Here is a 6,366-nt window from a genome sequence, read left to right as displayed (position 1 = left end):
TTTAGTCAATTGTGTACCTTGAATGCTTCATTAGTTCTGCTACCTATTTAGATTTTGGAGAAAATTATATGATGTTAATTTAGAGTAAGTTGAAAGTAGGTATCATTTATTGAATTATATGTATTTTGAAACTTACATATTGCTAAATAGTTGTCAAACTGAGAGTTCTGTATTTCTAATCACCTATGTACTAGATTTAGATTTGGGGAATTGTGGTAGTGTGATGTCAGTTGATACCTTAAATGCAGAATCAACATCTGATTGAGAGGAGGATCAGATTCACTCACAATTCTTATTTTCTACAAATTTAATATTTGAATTCGTTGATGTTTGAGAAGAAGTGTAATGCTAAAATGCTTCCAACCTTATCCAACATTCATCTGACATGAAAATTGTGTGAAAAATGTGCATTATGACCTACTATATTTTGTGCTTAATCATTATTGTTTCTCAAATTATCATGATGAAGTCCTCTTCAGTCATTTTTTTTGGTATATCATCCTTACTATGATAGGGTGTTAGCAATAATTTGGTTTGATATGAATGATTCCATCTAAAAATTCACTATACTAAAGACTATTTAGTCATTTCCTATATGGGAAGATCAGAATTTTCAACTTTGTCATTCTAAAATTAGTTTGTTATGCAGGATGCCTTCTGCATTTCAGGTATGGAGTTAGTGGTTATCCTACCTTGAAGTTTTTTCCCAAGGAAAACAAAGCTGGTGAAGATTATGAGGCTGAACGGGAGTTGGATGATTTTGTTAAATTTATTAATGTGAAATGTGGCACTAGCCGTGATGCGAATGGTCAACTTACTTTCCAGGTGAGTGATAGATTGTGAAGGATCATATTGACAAACTTTGTTCTTCAGTTCGTAGTTGTATATGATAGTTACTATCTTGTCTAACATTGCATACGTATCTTCATCAAGATATGTAAGCAAATCATAAATGCACATCTTAATTTAGGTCTTATGCTAGGCTAATTTGCTGTGTCATAGATTTCTCTATCCAATATATATCCACTTATCGGCATCGCAACAACGGCTTTCATTGATAGTTTCCTAGATCTTTTACTGTGTCACATATTTATCTATCCAATATATCCACTTATTTGCATTGTAGCAACTGCTATTATTGATAGTTTCTCGGATCTTTTTCGCAATAAGTATGCAGTGGAAGACTCATTGATTGTGATGGTATGTTCTCCCTTTCTTAATATGGTTCATTGTTTAAGCAAGTAACTATACTATGTTTGATTTCTTCTTGTCTATCTACACAGATTGCTAAGGGACTAAGACCCATTTTTCTTGGCCTTATATTGTGTGCATCCCATAGTCGTACGTTCTCTATACTTAATGAGTGATTTGTGCCTTTGGAAATATATAAACACTTGGGCCATCACGATGTTATTTGAAATGGTAATTTTTTTTTTATTTTGAACTAGAATATCCTGTTTGTAGTAAATTCAATATCAAGTTTTAAGATGCAACATCTCTACCTACTCTTTTCGAAGGATCATCATTACTTTTTCAACGTTCTTATGTACCTTTAATAGTGTTTAGAATAAAAGGAAACAAAACTGAAAAATAATTCTACATAATTGATGCTCAAGGTGATCAAATTTTTTCTTTATTCACAATTTTTGTTTTGAAAGTCTGGTTGATTACGCATATTGTTTGATTAGATTATAGTTTTAAATTTGATGGAATGCTTGCCTTTATGCACAGAGACTATGCTTTGCATCGGAAGTGAATGGCATCGTTATCCTTCTTCATTTTTTATGCCTTCGTACATTAAGGAAGTTCAATGGATAAATGAAGGATTTAGGGGTCTTCTCCCCTATCCTTTTAATTCAAGTTTGGGAGGCATGACAACTACCCCACCTTATTTCAATGACAAGATCAAGGGTTCTCATGGCCAATATGTGTCTATTAATGGGATTTTCAATGTCTTGCTTACCACGCTAATCCTACTTCTGATTGGATTTGCAGCTTCAAGATATCAAACTCTACACCTTCTATATGGAGCTAGATTTGCAAAAGCCATATCCAACTCGAGGAAGTGACTTATTGACATGGGAGGTAGGTGTACCTCTCTAGTTCCGCTTTTGACCAAATATCCCTATAAAGATTCATTTGTGTGCTCTTAACAGATCTATTCCTACAACGTTGTTATCTAGGATTAGCATTTATTCTGTTAAATGTGATTTATGCACCTATAATTATTCTGGTGAAGTTAGCATTCTATTAAACTAGATTATAACCTTTGCAGAGAACTTATTGGTAACCAAGGACTTTGTGAAGATAGCAAATTTTGGCCTTGCTCGTGAAGTTCATTTGAAGCCACCATTCACAGAATAGGTTTCAACACGCTGGTAAGCATGTTTATGACAAACACTTGTGATCTTATATTTTTTATTTGATACATATACACATTTGTTTTAGTTATTTGACATATGGTGGATTTATGTGTTTTTACAGTTTACAAATCTCAAGTACTCCAGAGTTGAAATTGATGAAGTGTGGTTCGAGTGGGCTGAATGCATGCTAGATTACATTTGAAGTGCGGTTCTACCTTGATGTGTTAAAATAATGTTCTACCTTGATTTTGATATCTATTAGCTAGCTTTTGATGTAAAAATAATGTTTGGGTATTTTATGGATATTGTTGTAAGAAGATTATTTATATAATTTGTGAATATTTGTGTATTTTATGGATATTATTGAATGAAGAATATTTGTATAATTTGTGAATATTTGTGTATTTTTTTTTGTTATTGTCGGTTTTTCATTGTTTCGAAAATCAAATTTGTGCTGTTAAAAAATATACATATTACATCGGTCTTCCACCGCTGCAAAATCGGTGTTATTAACTAATATTACATCGGTCATTTACCGTTGCCAAAACTGGTGTTATTAACATACAATATTACATCGGTTTTACAACGTTGATGAAACGGTGTCGTTAAGTGATACTACACCGGTTAATAACCGATTCGAAGACCGGTGTCGTTAAGTGATACTACACCGGTTTTAACCCGATGTCTAAAATGGTAGACTTTTAACATCGGCTTCATAGACATCGGTCGAAAATGAAATAGACACCGGTGGAAAACCGATGTCTATGAAGGTTTTTGTTGTAGTGAATGTATGAGGCTTCTCCACCTTCGACTTTGCTCGAAGAAGAAGACTTTGCTAGTGCTTACATTACCTTAGATTAGTAACCTTCCTGCTTGTAAACCAAGTAAATCTCAATAGCCTTGTATTTATTTATATGCATTTTGTTTTTATTCATCTAGTGTTTGTCTAACTCAAGTCAAAAGAACGAGAAGGGTATAATTATATTTTAGGGCAATCCATCCCCCTCTTGATGACCACACCGGGACCAACCAATTCCGGGGTTTTGCATTACCAATCAATTAGTGTAAACCTATAATTTTGGGGTTAGCCAGATGGTGTACCAATCAAAACTCAAGTGCACAGAAGAATTCCAAATCGATCAAATAATCAATTAGAAATTACCTAATCAATTAGGAGCTTTGCAAACACAGAAGCATTTTAAATCTATTCACTAATCAATTAGGGGACTACTAATTGATTGACATAATCGATGGGAAGTTTTAGAAATCTCCCAAAACAATTGACCAATTGATTAGGACATGTTAATGTAGGACCATAAATCACTAGGGGGTTGGGGGTGAATAGCACGAGTCACTTTTTCTCGTTTTCAAAAATCACGAGAATGCATAGCGGAAGAAAGAAAGAAAGAATCAAACGCTAACACAAGTTTTTCTCGTTTAGAGCCTTCGACGACTCATACTCCAAGGCCCACACTCGTTGAGTGCTTTCATTGGAAAATACAAAGAATTAAGTACAATGTAGGAAAATAAAAGTATACCGACAACAAAAGGAATAGAACATCACTGGTTATCAGAGCATCCTTTCAGTGTCATAGGAGTCTTCTTGGAGTAGCGTGTGAGTATGAATGTAAGGTCTCACAAGCGTTAATCAAGGAATTTAGTTACAAAATTTTCTAAAGTCTCACGAGCATTAATTAAAGAATTTATCTATAAAATTTTCTACAAATTTTAGGAATTTCTCAAGATTTTTAATGAACTGGTATGACACGTTTCAAGGGGATAAAACTATTAAGCTTGATGAAAGTATATGATACCCAATTAAGTTAGGAGTTGATTAACCTTAATTACCCTAGGTTAGAGTTAATTGACCTAGTATAAAAGCTCAAATTCCATCGATTCCCTGGCTCTTCCCTCATTGTTCCTCCCCCAAATCACCGACTCCTTCCTCACTTTCACCTCGCTGTCGCTGACCCAGCTCACCATCGATTTTTGAGACTCGGCCAGGCGCCACCCCACGTGGACAATTCCTCCAAGGGCATCGTGACCGGAAGTGGAAGCTTGTGACCTCTGCACCGGTGGCAAGTAATTGGTGGGCGAGGGATTCCAGTGGTGGAACAAGGAAAGGAAAGGTAAGTACTCTCTATTATGTTGGTATGAGATCAGAGAGGTAAGGATTAGGTGCCTAGGAGGAGTCAATGAGCTTGTCTATTGTCCAATTGATGGAATGTGTCATGATTCAATTTCCTTTGTTGTTCTTTCTTCTTCTTGTGGCTTATATAAGGTTCTAGTAACGGATTTGGGTATTGGAGTTTCATTGCAAGGTTTCTCTATTTCATCTTGTTGAATTAAGTTTCTGGACAGAATTTTTAGAGATGTAGGCGTGATGTTCGCTTAGTTCTACAACTTTTGGAGGTTTTGGGACAGTGTGGACAGATTCAGGTATCGATCGGAGATGCTTTTGTTTTTCCTTCTTGCTTCCAAATTTGTGGAAAGGATGTTGTTGGACTTAGACTTGGGAAGATGATGATCTCCCTCTTTATGATTCTAGTTCTTCCTTTTATTTTAGATTTCTCAACCGATTAGGATTTATAGTGGATTTTGATGATGTCCTTCTTCTTCATTATGCTCTTCAGATTTCTTGATGGATGTGGGATTTGTAGTTCGAATATACTGATGCACTTCTTCTTTATATTGGTCTTGGGATTTTTGTCAGTTTTGGTTGGTTGCAATTAGATCTCAAGGTTGTTTTACGTTTCTGATATTGTTGTGTTAAGTAATTATTGATGACAGCTAGTTTCCTCTTGTTAATGGAATTGTCGGGACTGATCTCGATAGAATAAGAATGGATACGATTTTTAAGTAATTGGTCTACTTTACTTTCTCATGTTCGTAGCTCTATGCACCTTGTACTGTGAGGTATGATAAGAGTAGGATATGTTTTTTTTTCTATGTGGCTAATTGGATGTGTATGTCCGCTTGTGGTGACAGTACGGGATGGGCGCCTCGGGATGAGCTTCGAAGAGGACCCTTCCAAATATGATTGATAATGTGATTTATGTTGAGTTCGGCTATATGACTACATGTTCTCCTAGGAGATACCTTTAGGGTCATGATTATGGACTGAATGATTAGCTCAAATGGTGGTTACCACATGTATGACATATTCACCCTTAATAGTTGTGTAGACTCTTTTACCTATTGTGTTTTATTCTATACTATATTTTAGTTCATGTTCTTCGCCTACTAGCTACTATTCCTGCTTCTAGATGTCATATTTTTCATATTGATATGTACTTACTGGGTCCATAGACTCATGATGTATATGATACATGTAAGGGAGACACCTCTCAGGAAGTTATGGAAGGCATGTGTTGGATCGAAAGCGCTAGAGGGGGGGGGGGGGGGGGGGGAATAGCGCTCTTGGCTTTCACAATCGATTTCAGAATCGTAAAAGTAAATGCAGCGGAAAAGAAATAACACAAACACAGAAGACACAAGAAGTTACTTCGTTCAGAGCCTATCTCGACTCCTACTCGAAGGCCCGTGGTCGTTGACCGCTTCCGGTGGGCAACAACTATATAGCGCAAATCTTTACAAGTAGATGAGTACAAGTATGAGCTTAAAAAGAAAGATTATACCGACAAAATACAATATATTAAGAGTGGTCGCTGATTGTCGGAGCAGCAGGGCGTTGTTGAAGCGTACGGAGCAGCACACTAGAGCGCAGGAGATCTTCTGTTCGAGAGAGTTATATCTACAAGCTGCACCTCGAGGCCTCCTTTTATAGCTCTGCAAAGTCTGATCCAGATCCCAAAGCTTCGGGATCAAGTTTGACCCAACGCGGATCGATCGACCGATCCCAAGGTTCGGTCGACCAATCAGGCGATCCCTACTATCTTATCCGCCCGATCTTCTCGCTCCGTTTTGATCCGGTCAAACTCCATCCGAGGTTCGGTCAACCGATAAAAGGTCTGGTCGACCGATAAGCTCTTCTGACTCAGCC

The 6,366-nt window shown here is 36.6% G+C and overlaps 2 long non-coding RNA genes across 3 annotated transcripts; both read left to right on the top strand.

Moving 5' to 3' along the window:
• Window positions 1–674: 674 nt before the first annotated feature.
• LOC122034986 lies at window positions 675–1,805 on the top strand. 2 transcript variants are annotated; one of them, XR_006126848.1, is made up of 3 exons: window positions 1,055–1,200; window positions 1,284–1,341; window positions 1,732–1,805. It is a non-coding gene; the product is annotated as an uncharacterized LOC122034986 (long non-coding RNA). The 2 variants fall into 2 exon arrangements; XR_006126847.1 differs by lacking the exons at window positions 1,055–1,200; window positions 1,284–1,341 and adding an exon at window positions 675–825.
• A 105-nt stretch (window positions 1,806–1,910) lies between these two features.
• On the top strand, window positions 1,911–2,499 carry LOC122035208. The gene is made up of 3 exons (XR_006126929.1): window positions 1,911–2,085; window positions 2,276–2,378; window positions 2,485–2,499. It is a non-coding gene; the product is annotated as an uncharacterized LOC122035208 (long non-coding RNA).
• Window positions 2,500–6,366: the final 3,867 nt, after the last annotated feature.

The sequence above is a fragment of the Zingiber officinale genome, chromosome 11B, assembly GCF_018446385.1.
Source record: "Zingiber officinale cultivar Zhangliang chromosome 11B, Zo_v1.1, whole genome shotgun sequence".
In the NCBI taxonomy this organism is placed as follows: Eukaryota; Viridiplantae; Streptophyta; class Magnoliopsida; order Zingiberales; family Zingiberaceae; genus Zingiber; species Zingiber officinale.
This window is presented reverse-complemented; position numbering and strand designations above follow the sequence as displayed.